The sequence below is a fragment of the Chiloscyllium plagiosum genome, unplaced genomic scaffold (assembly GCF_037043375.1).
Source record: "Chiloscyllium plagiosum isolate Xiang-an unplaced genomic scaffold, Cpla_swu_hap1 HiC_scaffold_6, whole genome shotgun sequence".
NCBI lineage: Eukaryota > Metazoa > Chordata > Chondrichthyes > Orectolobiformes > Hemiscylliidae > Chiloscyllium > Chiloscyllium plagiosum.
In genome coordinates, this window is record NW_028270144.1 from 49,848,407 (window position 1) to 49,866,728 (window position 18,322).

The window sequence follows — 18,322 nt, forward strand, 5'->3', positions numbered from 1 at the left end:
GGAGGGGACTTTTCTATCATAAAGAGCAACATGTTTCTTAAAGCAAAGCCAACTCCTTGCTCACATCTTCCCCTGCCAGATGAATGTGTAAAGTTTTTGTTTCAGTGCTCTGCTCTAGGCAATCATGACCTCTTGGAGGGATGCAGTGTCTGTGTTCAGTCAAATTCATTGTCAATCACAACTGTCTTCAATGCATTAATGATCAACTACAAATCATGTGTCAATCCCATGCACATGGTCCTGACAATCCAGTTTTCCAACCAAAAAATTAACAAAGATTCTCTACAGTATAGAAGCAGGCCATTCAGCCCATCAAGTCCACACTGAACCTCAAGAGCAACACACCCAGATCTAATACCGACCTTATTCCTGCATTTCTCATGGTTAATCCACCTAGCCTGCACACTATGGGCAATCTACCCAACCTGCATATCTATAGATTGTGGGAGGAACCGGAGAACTAGGAGGAAACCCATTCAGACACAGGGAAAATGTGCAAACTCCACACAGATAGTTGCCTGAGAGTGCAATCAAACCCAAATCCCTGATGCTATGAGGCAGCAGTACTAATCACTGAGCCACCACGCCAATCAGATAAAACAATTTGATTTGAGACAAAGCTTCCTGAGCCTGATGTGATTTGAACATGCTACCATTGCACTAGACATCTTGGTTTTGTTTGTTTTGCTTGTTTACCTGATGTAATGTGATGGATGCTGTTCATTTGTTGAGCAGAGATTCCAGGCACACATTAAAAGAGCGGTCTGGCAATTTGGCATTTTACTGGTTAAGGGCTGTCTGACTTAAGGTGAGTGGAGGCTGACCAGTACAAAGTGTAACCCTGCTATTTTAAAAAAGCAGGAAGAGAAAAAAACAAGTCTGACATAAGTAGTGGGAAAAATGCTGGAGTCCATTATCAAGGATTTTATAGCCGTGCACTTAGAAAATAGTGGTGGAATCAAGCACAGCCAGCATGTATTTACAGAAGAGAAATCATGCTTGACAAATCGATTGGAATTCTTTGAGGATGTAACCAATGGAGTTGTTAGGGGAGCCAATGGATGTGTTTTTATTTGGACTTGCAGCAGGCTTTTGACAAGTCCCATAGAATAAATTATAGTGTAAAATTAAAGCGCATGGATTTGGAGTAATGATTGAGATTGATACAGTCAGAAGCCACATGACACTAGGTTATAGTCCAACCGGTTTGTTTTTAAATCAGAAGCTTTCACAGTACTGCCCCTTCATCACGTGAAGTGGAGAAAAGCATACAGGCTCATTAGGCTCAGGAAGCTTTGTCTCAACTCAAATTGTTTTATCTGAATGGCGTAGTGGCTCAGTGATTAGTACTGCTGCCTCACAGCATCAGGGATTTGGGTTCGATTGCACTCTCAGGCAACTATCTGTGTGGATAGTTATAGGCAGAGAGGTCAGTCAGCAGAGAGATCAACAGATCTTACGTGTTACTTCGGTTAGATACTCGGCATGCAACTTTCATACCTATCATGTTATTCTACCCATATGGTTTGTCTCTAGTGCCACCTTATTTTTAATTTTTTGTAAATATCTCTTGCTTTAACTGATTGGATTATAGGTCATCTGCTTCACGGACTATTCAATGTTGCAACTTTACTTACACCGTCTGATACATTTGATCACCTGCAGAGACTTATTATTCAGCCTGTCAACACTCCACTCACACCATTTGTATGATCTCTTGATCTCTCTGCCCATTGATCTCACTGCCTATAAATTCTGTGCCTGTATGCTTTTCTTCACTTCTAAGGGGTAGTGCTCCGAAAGCTTGAGATTTCAAATCAACCTGTTGGACTATAACCTGGTGTTGTGAAACTTCTGACCTTTTCTATTCAAGTCCAACACCAACACCCACAACTTGAGATGTATAGAAAATTGGTTCGCAGACAGAAAGCAAAGAGTAGGAACAAATGGGTCTATTCCTAAATAGCAGACAGCAATTAGTGGATCAGTACTAGAACCCCAACTATTCACAATATATGTTAATGATTCAGATGAAGGAACTAAGCTGGGTAGAAGAGTGAACTGTAGGGAGGGGGCACGGTGGCACAGTGGTTAGCACTGCTACCTCACAGCGCCAGAGACCCGGGTTCATTTTCCGCCTCAGGCGACTGACTGTGTGGAGTTTGCACATTCTCCCCGTGTCTGCGTGGGTTTCCTCCGGTTTCCTCACACAGTCCAAAGATGTGCAGGTCAGGTGAATTGGCCATGCTAAATTGCTCGTAGTGTTAGGTGAAGGGGTCTGGGTGGGTTGCGCTTCGGCGGGTCGGTGTGGACTTGTTGGGCCGAAAGGCCTGTTTCCACAATGTAGGTAATCTAATCTAATCTAATAAGATATAAAAGGGACCTATGGGGCAATGTTTTTACACAGATGTTGGTACGGATATGGAATGAGCTGCCAGAGGATGTGGTGAAGGCTGGTACAATTGCAACATTTAAGAGGCATTTGGATGGGTATATGAATAGGAAGGGTTTGGAGGAATATGGGCCAGGTGCTGGCAGGTGGGACTAGACTGGGTTGGGATAGCTGGTCGGCATGGACGGGTTGGACAGAAGGGTCTGTTTCCATGCTGTACGTCTCTATGACTCTATGGTCAGCATGGACAAGTTAGACCGAAGCGTCTGTTTCTGTGCTGTAAATCTCTATGACTCTATAATATGTAAAAGCTTTTACATGTTTTCTAAGATGAATGTGGCCTCATTGAAAGCAGAGACAGGATAATAAATAGTAAGGAATAGAAAAATGGTAGAGAAGGTAAATGATTGCTTTTAGCTAAATATTACTTCTTTTGGCTCAATGCAATTTGTGTTAATTTGTTTTGAAGGGGTGTACTTACCATGGTGACACCTGGTCACCAGGTGCATTTACATTTCCACCCATTCCCCAAAGTAGAGATCCACCTCCAACAGAGAAGAGGCATTTGTATGGGTATATGAAGAGGAAGGGTTTGGAGGAATATGGGCCGGATGCTGGCAGGTGAGACTGGATTGGGTTGGGATATCTGGTCGGCATGGATGAGTTGGACCGAAGGATCTGTTTCCATGCTGTACATCTCTATGACTCTATGACCTCCATGTCCCAAAAGTTGAGTATTACAACCTAATGATGCGCACCCTGCTTTCTGTGTTCCACCCCGTTCGTGGAAGCCATGGTGACAGTCACCCCTGCTGCTTTCAATGGGCAGTCCTAGCAGCTCCCGAACATGATTCTCCTGACTGCTGCTGATGACCCTACAGGACATACTGCTGCCCACTTCTTAGACTGCAGTTGGACATTTCCCCTGACTGGCCCAAATGAACAACCATTGTCAACCTGTGGATTGTAAGTGAGGATACTGGGATACACACAAACAGGTAAATGCACACAAGCACTAAAAATGATGAATGTAGATAGGTGCTAAGTGAACAAGAGCTAAGGATCAAATGAATAGCCCTGAAATGCAGCCTGGTCCAAACTTGAGTTGGGTGCCTGACCCTGCTGAAGGATTTCAGTGCCAGTTGCTGCTAATGCTGTACAAAGCAACTTAGCAATTAGAGACGTGCCATGATGGTTGTGAAGCCCTAACAAGTGTCAGATGCCAATGACCATAAACATGTGTGACTGGTGCAGTGGATCGAGCCCTAAGATGCTATTTGCTGCTTTGCAGTATCAAGGCTCTTTGAAGTCATCAGGATCCACTCTGACTTCCATGTTGAGAATTCTCACATCTACCTTGCTTGGTGTGTTTCGTAAAATGGGAACCTGAATATTAATGAGGCTGGTTATATTGTCAACAAAGCATTTAACAACCTATAATTCCCTTCAATTAGCAACTTGCCACTGTCTATTGTGAAAAATACCTTCCTTCTTGGCAAAAGCATACAAGGAGATGCCCTCTTTGTCAAGACAGGCTCCACCAGACTTGCTATGTAATTTTGCCATTACCCATGTCACTCAGACCTCTTCAAGATCCTGTCTTTTATGCTTCTTTCCATTGAGGATTATACAAGAAATCCCCTAGAATTAAAGATCCATGTGATTATGCAGAATAAGAAGTTCTTGGAATTAATATCAGTAAAAGGTTTGGACTGTAGAAATCAATGAGGCAGAAAATTAATAAGTAGACGGGATCTGATATTCTATAACACAGAATGTTGATGTACATGCTATTGAACTCATTGATGATTATCTTCCAAAATTCTGGGATAAATCCTGCAGATTGGAAGCTAGCAAATATCACCACACTATTTTATACAGGAGCAAGAGAGAAAACACAAAATTGCAGACATAGCCTTACATCAGTAGTGGGGAAAATGCTAGAATCAATGTAGTATAATAAATTAATATTTGGATGTAATGATCTGATTGGGCATAGCATGAATTTGCAGGTGGATAATCACGTTTTGCAAATTTGTTGGAGTTTTTTAAAGATATTACTAGCAAAATTAATAAAAGGGAATTAAAGGGTATAGCAAAGATAAAGTTGCCACAGTCCCAGAGGATTATATGGCCACTCTCTCATTAGGCCACTTTGTTTTAGGTGGGACCTTCATGGTGACCTCAGTCGGTGCAGGAATGGAACTCACATTGCTGATGCCACTTTGCACCCGAAACCTGCTGTCCAAGCTCACCTCCCTTCCTCTTTATCACATCAGATATTATTTCCATAGAGGGAGCACAACAAAACAAAAGTTCACCAGACTTTTACCTTGGATGGCAAGACTATTCTGTGATAAGAGATTGTGCATACTTGGCCTATCATCTCTCAAGTTTCATAATATGAGAGATAATTTCATTGAAATCTACAAATTATTGAAATTTCAATAAAACTGGTTAGATGTAGGTAAGATGTTTCACCTGGTTGAGAAATCTTGAAGCCAGGAGCACAATTTAAAAATACATGGGATGTCATTTAGTACCAAAATGAGGAAAAATCTTCTTATTCAGAGGTTTGTGAATTTTGGAAATTCTTTACTTCAGAAGGATATGGAACCTCAATATTTGTGTATGTTCAAAGTGGAGATTATTAGATATCTGATTACCAATGACTTAAACAGTTATGGGGTTAGTATGTTAAAGGCGTTGAAATGTTCAGTCAGCCATAATCATATTAAATGGGTGTACAATGTGCTTCCACATGATTTAATGTGTTAAAAATATGGTACAAATTGCATTCCAGATTTAATCAACCATGACACTGGACAGCCACTCTGGTCCTGGTACTAATGCCAGTGTTGCTTATAACCAAATCCTTTTTTCCCACACTACAATGCAGTCAGTTTTGTAATCTGCTTCTTCCTATCCTAGTTAGCAGTTGTCTTGAATAGTGATCCATTCCAAACTTGTATCTAATACTCCCTTAACACGCTGTCCTTATTTTTATGTCGGTAGTTCTGAAATGGGCTATTACTGTTGGATCTTCCTCCTTTTCATAAACTTTTCTGCAATTCCTCTAGGGTGTTCTTCACCTCGAAGCAGGTTGCCATCACTTTTAGAGTTTGATAATGAAAGTTTATCAACATAAAGTCTGTGCATCTTTATTCTTAATTTGTTGATCTATTTGTTTGCAATATTTAATTTTTAGAGATAAAAGAATCAATAGACATTTTGATTATAATTAGTGTATGATTATAGTTTGATTTCAAATTAATAAGTAATGTATTACAGTTGTGTTAGAAATGCAACCTTCCAATATTAATAACTAAACTTCATGAGTCATATATAAATTTAAAAGTCATCTGTTGATTTTAGTTTTTTTTTTATTTATTCACTCGTGGGATATTGGCATTGTTAGCTGGCCAGCATTTATTGCTCATCTCTAATTGCCCTTGCATAGAAATGCATGCTAATGAAAACCTCCATCCGTTATTTTGGAATGTAAAGCAACGAGGGAAATATAACATTGTAAAGTCCCAACAAAATGTCATCTATAAATTATTGATATCACAGATAAATGCAAATATTTTAAAAGTAAAAATCTAATGGAATGTTGTGACCAGCCATTGAAATTTAAATACTGTAGTCACAGAAATTTGCCAAATAGGCTTCTTGAGAATGATACCTTGCCATTTTTTAATTTGCACATTTTAAGAACATATATTCACTAACATTTGGAATTATTTTTTAAAATGTATTTTTAAAAGAATTATTGGAGGAACATAGGCACAGGCGTAGGCTATTTAATCCCTCAAATTTGTTCTACCATTCACGACTATTATCATGATTGATCTGCGTCCTATCTGTGTATACCCACATTTATCAATATTCCTTAATCCCTTTTAATAATACATGTCTTTCAAACTCAGATTTAAAAATTATATTTCATTTAACATCAATTGTCATTTATGGAAAAGACATCAAAACTTGTATCACCTTCTGCATATAGAAATGCTTCCTAATGTAACTGTAGGAAGGTCTGGCTGTAATTTTTTTTTAACTATTTGCCTTGGGTTCTGGACTCTCCAACCAGTGGAAATATTTGTCTTTACTTATTTTATTTTTTACCTAATATTTTTAAAATGCCATATCCCTTTGAAATGCAAGGAATACAAGATTAGTTTATACATTCTTTCCTCGTGAACAAACCTGTGGAGTTAAGATATAATGCTGATAAGTTTATGCTGCTCTGACTCCAAGACTAGTGCATCTTTCTTAAGTGTGTCGAAAACAGCTCACAATATTCTAACAACATGCCTTCCAACTCCTGGTAATTTTGTCTTCTAAATGCCTGACCAGTTATTATTTTCTGTACCTGTTTCTATACCTGTCTGTTGCATTTTAATGTCATCAAATTGTAGAGTTATTTATGGGTTGGAAGGACGTTATTTTAGTCTGTGCCAGATCTCTACAGAGGAATCTCATGAAATCCATTCTCCCGGTTGATCCCTGTAGCTTTGCAAGTTTCTTTCCTCCAGGTTGTCATCTAATTTTCTTTTCAAATCATTGAATGTTTCTGCTCCCACCTCTTTGTGGTCAGTGACTTCCAGGTGATAACCACTCAGAGCATAAAAATGAAAATTACCCCTAAATTACACTGTATCACTTGGCCAAGATATTAAATCTGTGTTTTTGATTAGATTACATTACAGTGTGGAAACAGGCCCTTCGGCCCAACGAGTCCACACTGACCTGCCGAAGCGCAACCCACCCATACCCCTACATTTACCCCTTACCTAACACTACGGGCAATTTAGCATGGCCAATTCACCTGACCTTGCACATCTTTGGACTGTGGGAGGAAACCGGAGCACCCGGAGGAAACCCACGCAGACATGGGGAGAATGTGCAAACTCCACACAGTCAGTCGCCTGAGTCGGGAATTGAACCCAGGTCTCTGGCGCTGTGAGGCAGCAGTGCTAACCACTGTGCCACCGTGCCGCCCCGTGTTCCTTAATCCCTGTGCAGTCAGCTCGTGGGCACAACATTTTCTTTTTGTCCTTGTAAACTTTTAGAGCTCTATGAAATCCTCTCTCAATCTTCTTTGCTCCAATTTAAAAAAAACTTTTCCAACCTTACCTTGTAGCTAGAATTCCTGCACCAAAAATAATTGTTAATAGGTTGTGGTGCCTTCAAAGGTTAATACACATGCACCCCAGGTCCTTCTGTTCCTGCACAGTTTTTAACAGTTTGCCAAAACCTATCCTGGCCTCTGCCTATGCCTTCTACCAAAAAGCATCACCTTAGTCTTCATCATATTAAATTCCATTTATCACTATATACCCATTCTGATAACCCATTTACATTCTATTACAAATGATTTGTATCATCTTAGAAACATAGAATCCCTATATTGGAGAAAGGCCATTTGGCTCATCGGGTCTGCACCAACCCTCAAAAGAGTATCCCATCCAGACCCAACCCCCAATACTGTTCCATCACAACCCGACACTTACCATAATTAATCTACCTAGCCTCACATCTTATGGGGCTATGGGGCAATTTAGCTTGGCCAATCCACCTAACCTTTGAACTGTGGGAGGAAAAAGTGAGGACTGCAGATGCTGGAGATCAGAGCTGAAAATGTGTTGCTGGAAAAGCGCAAGCTGAAAATCAACACACTGTGGGAGGAAACCAGAGAACCTGGCAGAAACCAATGTAGATGTGGGGAAAACATACAAACTCCACAGAGACAGTAACCCAAGGCTAGAATGGCTGGTGCTGTGAGGCAGCAGAGCTAATCACTGAGCCACCATCCTGTTCTTTTCTTCATTGTTTACATTTAGATTTTAGATTTTGATTTCTGATTTATTGTCATGTACTCAAGTATGGGACACAAGAGTACAGTGAAAAATGCACAATGTCACCACACATAGAGCCATCTTAGGTACAAAGTACCTAGATACAAAGTGTTGTAGGTAAAATTATGCCACATTACATATTTAGAAGTCAATCTGAACTCATTTTTAAAATCAAAGGTCTTTGGGAAAAGCATAGGGATGTTACCACATTGCAGTCAAATCTAGCTTCTTGCAGATTACAGGCAAATACCAAAGGTTTTATACAGAGCCACAAGATAATCACATGACCCAGCCTATATGACACAGATTATGCAGTTTGAGCTCAGAAGGCCTTGTTTTTTTTAGAAGCTGGCTGCAGATTAAAAAGCAGGAGTTATGGCTGTCCAGCTCTGTTGTGTAAACACAGATGGTGACTGTAGAGGTCCTCCTGCAGTGATCTGTTTTCAGCAAATGTAGCAGTAACAAGACTCAGTACAAATTTAATTTTAACCCTTCATTTTTTTGTCTTCAGCTCCCCCCTTGTGTTCAGAAGCACATGTGAGCATAGTGACAGTCATAGTTTGTGCATATCTGTGCCCTTCATCAAGGGGTGTTCAATGGTCTTGACATCCGGCATGATTCTTGCAGTTCACATTTACAACATGAATTGAAAAGAGCCATAATTAAACAACAATCAATAACAATGACAACAAGTATAATCAATGCGTGTAAAATATAAGAGCCCCGAGAGCTGCCTAGTAGCCAACCAAGCCAGCCTGGTGGGTTATAATTGTAGAATTGCCTCACTTTCTCCCCACTCTTGTCTGCCATCTTACCCTATGTGGTCCACCAAATTAGTAATATTATCAGAGGCGTCTGGGATGTAAGTGCAACATTTAAGGTCAGTATAAGCACAGGTGCCACCCTGTGCCTCTAGCTAATAGTCAAGGGCCAGAAGGTTTTGCAAAACAACAAGAGTATAATTTTTGTTTTCTTATCAGTACAGCTCACTATCACTGTTTTAAAGTCAGTTTCTCTGAATTATGTATCAATGTCTTATCATTTAAACTATGGTCTTGTGTCCTCCCAAGGTACAGTAATCCATTTGTCAAGTAGGTGTACATGTCTGAGGCCCGTTCTTCAGTGCAAAAATCTTTTTTAAACAGCATTTACATATGTTCATTGCTTCTGAGGTAACAATCACTTTTGCACACACATCGGTATCCACAAGACTATCACGCATTCTTCACTCCCATATGACCTTATCTAAAGCTCTATGAGATTTTACTTATCTCTCCATGTATAGTCCCGATACCTCGGGTAGTGGCTTGATCACCAAGTTCACCAAGGAAAGAAAAGGACTCTCACCTAAACTTCCTTTTCACTAAAATGCATGGTAACTTCAATTGTCATTTCAATCCATTCCCAGTTGTTGTCTGTTCTTTCTCTAAATTTATCCATTAATCTTACACTTACTTTATGGCTCATTCTAGACATTTGATATGCTCCTATGCAAATTTTGACCAAATTCAAAATTCTGGTTGGAGAAATCTTCTAACAATAACTCTTCATAAGTTAAAACATTTTAGTTCGCCACAATTCCATTGATGTTCCTCCCCTAGCGGCTACTAGGTAAAGGACCAGGGCAAAACTGAACAAAATATTCTGAAGCTTACGGAGTTATACAGTGGTCCAAAGGCTATACCACTCACGCACAACAGCCCACTCTCCTGGTCCACGCATAATAACCGCAAAGGATGTCTGCAAGCTCTGAGAAGAATCAGTCTGAAAAGGAAAGAGAGAGTGAGGATCCTCAGTTGATGTCCACATATTTCTTCAGTTGGGACCAATGTTTCCAGACCCCCTTCCCTCATATGTCAATACAAGCACACATATCACCACTAATGATAACCTCATAGGTACCACTTAATTAGGGCAAAGCCAGTTTTACGGAGTAGAGGCTTACCCATAACTTTACTACCCGCTGATGGGATCTCTGGACAATCCTCTAATTGCCTCTGTTCATCCCATATTTCCTGTTTGTCCCTAACTGTTTTATGCATCTCATTCAACTGGGTTTTGCCAAGTATCTTGGACCATACTAATGGATTTGGTGGGTGGCAAAAGGACAGCCTCCCATTTCGCCCTCCTTATGTTAGAGACTCTTCGTAATTTTCCCGTATGCAGCATTTCTACAAGAGTATGTTTAGTATCTAAACAGATATTCCCTGTCATCACCGCGGGTTCTCTAATCCTGACAGCCCATGTGGCATAGTCTAATGCAGCTATACATTTGGGCAAGCCATTAACTACGGGTCCCTCCACAGTGGAATAGTACCCTATAGGTCACTCTTTCTTGCCATGGATCTGGGTTATCACCACCAGGGGCTGACATTAACTCCACATTCAGTTTTGTTTAGGAGTCATCTTGTCTACTGGTCCCCAGTCAACTGGGTCCATCGCAGGCTTCTCCCCTTTTACCAATCGTTATATGAACTCAACCAATTTGGCAAACTCAGGGATAAAATTCCTGGATCTTGTCGATTGATGGCATTTACCCACCGGCGTGTTTTCCCACCAGTTGCGTCGCACCCAGGACTGAATGATAATTTATACTCATGGATTCTCTGTTGGTTGGTCGAGTTTAACCACTAGCCACCACTGTTTTTTTATCACCGGCCGTGTCTCACCTGGGACCACTCCTATCGGAGTCCAGCAATACCTGTTTTCAGGAAGTGATCAGTTCTCCGTATCCCACTTATCTTACTTTAGGCCTTTTTCCCAGGCAGGAACAATAACACTGAAATCTGGCTTTCATGTGAGGGGATTTCGTGTGAGGGGCTCAGGCTGGGTGCTAGAGACAGTATCTTCCTGGTCCATTTGCATTCAACTCAGATGCCACAGGACAGACACTCTCACATTCACTCATAACAGATCAACGATTACTGACATCTGATTCACTTCAAAGTTGTTCAGTCTCCTTCTCCAGTTACCAGACAGTGGCCACTTGCCTGGACTGGTAGACAGGATCCTGCCAACTATGCCAATTTGTTGTAGGTAAAATTATACCACATTACAAATTTAGAAGTCAATCAGAAGTCATTTATTAAAGACAAATGCCTTTAGGAAAAGCATAGGGATATGACCACATTGCAGTCTAATCTAGCTTCTCGCAGATTACAGGCAACTACCAAAGTTTTATACAGAACCACAAGATAATCACATGACCCAGCCTACGTGTCAGATCATGCAGTTTCAGCTCAGAAGTTGAGCTCAGTCAGGCCTTGCAGTTTTTCTTAGAAGCTTGCTGCAGATTAAAACAGAAGTTATGGCTGTCTCGACTCTATTGCGTAACCACAGATGGTGACCATAAAGATCCGCCTGCAATGGTCTGTTTGTAGTAGCAAATGTAGTAGTAACAAGGCCCAGTACAAATGCAATTTTAACCGTTCATTTTCCACCTTGAATAAGTTTAAAAAGTTCAGCTCCCCTATCGTCATGGCCTAAAAGTAGAAAAATAAATTCAAAATGTTAAATGTTGAAGTCCTTTCTTGAGGCATGATCCTGTAGATTCTCCAAGCTGGACATCCCAGGAGGACTCACTCTCCTCCGCGTTGGACATGCTTTCACCCACACTGGGCTATGACCCACCTGGCACTTTTGGCACTACCCGCAAGGATTTGGCCCCAACCACCATATCACTAGTGACCATCACTGCTGTGATCTCTCACAGCCAACCCGCAGTTGCTGCCATTCCTCAGGGCCAACTGCTGCTGTTGCCATACTTTGGTGCCACTGCCTCCTTGCTGACTGCTGCTGCTGCCATCCTTCACCATCTCACCATTGCTGCCATCCGAGCTTGCACTGGGCCCCAGTCACTGCCATGCTCTGTCACCGCTGCTGCCTCCACAGCCTTCAAAAGGTAAGTAAGAAATGCTAAAAACTAAAAATAACTGAGAAAAGAAGAAAAATGGAAGGAAAAAGGAAAGGAAGAGAAAAAAGGGAAGTGGGTGGAATGAATGAGATCCTGATATGCTAGTTATTCCTACATGACTATCTTTGAGCATTGTTTGCCATCTATAAGACCAAAAGATATAACAATAGAATTAGAGCTGGAAATGTGTTGCTGGAAAAGCGCAGCAGGTCAGGCAGCATCCAGGGAACAGGAGAATCGACGTTTCGGGCATAAGCCCTTCTTCAGGAATCAATGCCCAAAACGTCGATTCTCCTGTTCCCTGGATGTTGCCTGACCTGCTGCGCTTTTCCAGCAACACATTTCCAGCTCTGATCTCCAGCATCTGCAGACCTCACTTTCTCCTAACAGTAGAATTAGGCCATTTGGGCCTATCACGTCTGCTCTGCCATTCGACCATTGCTGAAGTGTTTCTAAACCCCATTCTCCTGCTTTCTCCCTGTGTCACCCTTGAACCCCTTACCAATCAAGAAACTATCCATCTCTTAAATTTACTCAATGATTTGGCCTCCACAGCCTTCTGTGGCAATGAGTATCAAGGAGTAACTACTCTCGTAAAAAGTTCCTTCTCATCTCAGCTACTGTAGAGTTCTATGATTCCATTCTAAAAGGTCATCCCTTCACTTTAAGGCTGTGCCCTTGCATACTAGTCTCTTCTAATAGTAGAAACACCTGCTCCATATCCATTCTATCCAGGCCTTTCAGTATTCTATAAGTTTAATTTAGATCGCCCCTCATCCTTCTAAACTCCGTCGAGTACAGATCCAGAGTCCTTAACCACTCCTCATATGATAAGCTCTTCGTCCTTGAATCATTCTTCTCTGGACCATCTTCAAGGCCAGTACATCATTCCTTAAATATGGGGCTTATACTGCTCACAATACAGTCAGTTCTTCTATAACGCAATGGTTGCATTCTTGTGCAACCCTGCACTCTAGAAAAATTGCACTTTAGAACAATTGCTTAAAGTGTTGGAGTTGTATTCACATTACAACCAGCACACATTTTAAAAGTTTGCATTGAAGAAACAGCATCCCCAATTTGTCAATCGTGTTACAGTGAATATGCGTTGACGAGATGTGTGTTATAGCAGAATGATCTGTATTCCAAATGCATTCTGAACAGAGTCTCATACAGCCTCCGCAAGACATCTCTGCTCTTCTATTCTACCTCTTTCAAAATGAGTGTTAACACTGTATTTGCCTTCATATCTGGCAACGGAACCTGCCCGTTAACCTTAAGATCTAGGATTCCCACACCCTTTGTGCTTCATATTTCTGCCATCATTCGCTGTTTAGAAAATCATCTATGCCCTTATTCTTCTTACCAAAGTGCGTAGCTACAGACATTCCCACATTGTATTTCTTTGCACACTTCTTTGCACATTGTCCTAGCCTGCCTACATCATTCTTCAGCTTCCCTGCTGCTTCAACACTACCTATTCCTCTACATATTTTTGGGTCATGTGCAAACCTAGCAGCAGTGCCCATAGTTCCTTTGACCATATCATTAATGAATGACATGAATAGTTGTGGTCTCAATGCTGGTCCCTGAGGTATTCCACTCGTCACGGGCTAGCTTCCTGAAAAAGACTTCTTCATCTCCACTCTCTGCCTTTGCTAGTAGTTGAATTTCTATTCATGCCAGATCTTGCCCTTAACATCCCTCTATGTTTAGCCCAATCAACAAATTTTAAATGTTCCCTGTATTCCAAGATTCAATTAATTTGTGTATACTAAGAGTGAACTTTGGGGAACTCAGTTGTCTACTGTCCTGCTTGTCTGAAAAAAAAAGCATTTTCCATGATTCAACATTTTGTCCTGAATCAATTTTAACATTGACCCTGCTGTTTCAAGAGACTCAATTCTTTAGTGTGGTACTCATAGAATCACAGAATTATACTGCGTGGAAACAGACCTTGTCTCTGCCAACCACGTTTCCTAAACTGAACTAGTCCTATTTGCCTGAGTTTGGTCTATATCCCTTTGAACACATCCTATTACGTAGCTGTCCAAATGCCTTTAAATGGTGTAATTGTACCTGGCTCTATCACTTGTTCTGCAAGTTCGTTTCATATATGCACCCCCTCTGTGTGAAAAAGTTACCCCTCAGGTCTTCTCTAAATCTCTCCCTCTCACCCTAAACCTATCCACAAGTTTGGTCTCCCCTACCCTGGGAAAAAAATCCTTGTCTATTTACCTTATCTATGCTTTTCATGATTTTATAAACCTCTGTAAGGTCACCCCTCAGCCTCGAACACTCTGGGCAGAAAAGTCCCAGCCTCTCCCACCCTTCCTTAAAACTCAAACCTTCCAGTCTTGCTAACATCTTTTAAATCTTTTCTGCACCCTTTCCAGTTTTAATAGCATCATTCCTGTAGCAGGGTGACCAGAACTGTATGCAGTACTCCAAAGGTGGTCTCACAAACGTCTTCTACAGCCGCAACATGATGTCCCAACTTCTATACTCAATGCTTTGAGCAATTAAGGCAAGCATGCCAAATGCCGCCTTCATCATTTTGTCTATCTGTGAAGGCACTTTTAAGGGACTTTGTATCTGAACACCTATGTCTCTCTGCCCAACAACATTCCCAGGGCACTGCCATTAACTGTGTAATTCCTACCCTGGTTGTATCAAAATGTAACACCTCACATTTATCCTCACATCTGCCACTCCTTGGTCCATTAACTCAGCTGATCAAGATCTTATTCTACACTTAGAACTTAACCTTTTTCACTATCCACTATATCATCATTTTTGGTGTCATCCACAAACTTACTAACCATGCCACCTTTATTCTCTTTCAAATTGTTTACATAAATGAGAAACAACAGTGGACCCAGCACCAATCCTTGTGGCACACTGCTGGTCACAGGCCTCCAGTATAAACAACAATCCACTATCACCGTCTCTGTTTCCTACCATGAAGCCAATTTTCTACCAATTGGCTATCTCTCCCTGGATCCTACATGATCTAACTTTACTAACCAGTCTACCATGTGAAACCTTGTTGGAGGCCTTACTAAAATCCATGAAGGTAATGTCTACTGATCTACCTTCAACTAATTTCTTGGTTATATCTTCAAAAAGCACAGTCGAGTTTGAGAGACACGATTTCCCATCTACAAAGCCATTCTGACTATCCCTAATCAGTCTTTGCCTTTCCAAATGCATGTAGGTTCTATCTCTCAGAATCTTCTCAAACAATTTACCTGCCACTGATATCAGGCTCACCGGTCTTTGTTCCCAAGCTTTCCTTGCAGCATTTCTTAAACAAAAGCACAGCGCCAAGGTCCCAGGTTCGATTCCAGCCTCAGATGACTGTCTGTGTGGAGTTTGCACATTCTCCTCGTGTCTGCATGGGTTTCCTCCAGGTGCTCTGGTTTCCTCTTAAATTGCCTGAAGTGCTAGGTGCATTAGTCAGAGGGAAATTGGGCTGGGTGGGTTACTCTTCGGAGGGTCGGTGTGGACTTGTTAGGCCGAAGGGCCTGTTTCCACACTGTAGGAAATGTAATCTAGTCTAATTAGCCCCACTACCTCAATTATGACTGTAAGTGATGCAAATATCTCTGCTAGGGGACCCTGTCTTCCCTCAATGGTCTGGGATATATTTGATCATATCCCAGGGATTTATCTACCTTGCTGCATTTTAAAACTTCCAGTACCTCCTCTTCTGTAATATGTACTGTTTTCAAATCATCAATATTTATTTCCCCAAGTTCCCTAGCTTTCATGTCTTTCTCCACAGTAAGTACTGATGAGAAATATTTGTTTAGTATTTCACGCATGTCCTGTGGTTTGAACATAGAACATTACAGCGCAGCACATCCCTCGACGTTGCACTGACTTGTGAAACAATCTGAAGCCCATCTAAACAACACTATTCCATTCTTGTCCATATGCCTCTCCAATGACCATTTAAATGCCAGTAAAGCAGGCAGTGTATTCCATGTCCCTACTACTCTCTGAATAAAGAAAGGTTCAGGAGACATAGACTGCCTAGTTGATCTTGAAGGGGATTTTTAATCTTTAAGGATTCTCTCCCTAGTTTTTTTCTGCTCCTAATGTATGTGTCAAATCTTTTTGGATTCTCCTTAACCTTATCTGCCAAAGCTATCTCATGTCTATTTTGCCCTCCTGATGTCCCTCTGAATTGTAATCCTATACCCTCTTCCCAAGGATTCACTTGATCCCAGCTGTCTATATCTGACATATACCTCTTTTTTTTTTACCAGAACCTCAATCATCCAATGTTCCCTACTCCTACCAGATTTGCCTTCATTCGAACAGGAGCATGCTAAGTCTGAACTCACATTATCTTGTTTTTGAAATCCTCCCATTTCCCAGTTGGGAACAGCCTCCCCCAGTCAAAGTTCCTGAATAGTGCCATCAAAATTGGCCTTGCTGCAATTTACAACTTTAACTCTTAGACTATCCTTTTCCATAATTCTTTTAAAACTAATAAGATTTTTGTCACTGATGCCACAGTGCTCTGTCTTATTTCCTAAGCGTAGGTTGAGTTTTGCATCTTCTGAAGAAAGTATATTTATGTATTGATAAAGAAAACATTCTTAAGCACGCAACAAATTCATCACCATCCAAATCCTTAACAGTCCTATCCTCTACCATTATAACCCTATTATTCTTACAGATATCCGAGATTTTGTAACAAATTTGCTTCTCAATTTCTTGCATCTGGTTGGGGGCCCATAGGACAACCTCATCAAGGTGATTATCCCCTTCTTATAGCTCAATTCTACCCACATAGCCCCCAGGAATATCTCTTTAAGTATAGCCATGATGTTTTCCCTAATCAAATAACATCACTCCATTCGTTTCCATTTCTCATCTGGTTGAATATGTAATGGTCTCCATTTCCTCATTAAGACATCATTTCTCAGGTAATAACAGGGATTTATTCAGACTCTTTCTCTGTATATGCCTTTTGATGCAACTGCTTTAAATTTTCATCTTCTGCTGTAACTCAATGAGTTTTGCAGAGCCAAAGATGTTTGCATAATTATCTATTTGCTCCAGTTTTGTGTCAAGATTAGATTAGATTAGATTACAGTGTGGAAACAGGTCCTTCGGCCCAACAAGTCCACACCGACCCGCCGAAGCGCAACCCACCCATACCCCTACATTTACCCCTTACCTAACACTACGGGCAACTTAGCATGGCCAATTCAGCTGACCTGCACATCTTTGGACAGTGGGAGGAAACCGGAGCACCCGGAGGAAACCCACGCAGACACGGGGAGAACGTGCAAACTCCACACAGTCAGTCGCCTGTGTTTATCAGTCAACTATCTGATAAACACAGTCTCTGCTAATGCCACTTCAGCTTCCCTATCTGTACCCTTTGCTCTCTCCAGTTTCAACTGGTGACTCTGTGACCTCACTACTACACAATCAAGGAAGATTCCAGGATAAAAGTCCTGCATTGCTTCAGTTGCCTGAGTCTCGACTGGCTTTTCAACCACAATAGGCAGCATGTCTATTGGTGAATCAGCTATATCATTCGCAAGGACAAGTTGTATTCCTGGAGTTGAGAGTTTGTCCAGTACTCCTATTGCAAATGCTCCACTCTTTTCTGGACATTCTAACCTCATTTTACGTAATTGAGTGCTTTTTGTCTCACCATGAATTCCCAATTCCAGTACATTTTCTGGCAATAGTCCTTCAGGAGTACATATGTCCTCATCCTTCAGCATCACAGAATGAGAGGATCCTGTGTCGCTTAATATTGTAACCTCTCTACCTGCCACTCCTGGCCTATGTGAATAAACTTTACCGTTGCAGGTATATTTTTTAAGCAGATCAAGCACTTCTTCCCCAATCAACCTCCAATCAGCTTGTACACTCTGATGCAGCTTCCTAGCTCCCACTGTGTTTTCTGTTACCAAAACTCCCAGACTTGTTCTGGTTTCCTACATCTGGTTTTCCAGTGCTTCTCCTAGCCACCAACGCTGTGATTTCATGTGGCCTATTTTATTGCAATGAAAATACCAGAGTTTTTTTAACTTCTTTGTTGCCTTCAAGGGTTTCCTTTTTACCCTGTGGTAAGTTATGCTTATGATCTTCACCAAGATTTACCTTTTCCTTTCCAGGTGAGGA

General features: G+C 41.2%; 1 protein-coding gene across 1 annotated transcript in view; it reads left to right on the plus strand.

Moving 5' to 3' along the window:
* The window catches only part of LOC122551042 (cilium assembly protein DZIP1-like), a 191,868-nt gene that overhangs the window by 162,490 nt on the left and 11,056 nt on the right, over positions 1-18,322 (plus strand). The window lies entirely within an intron of this gene.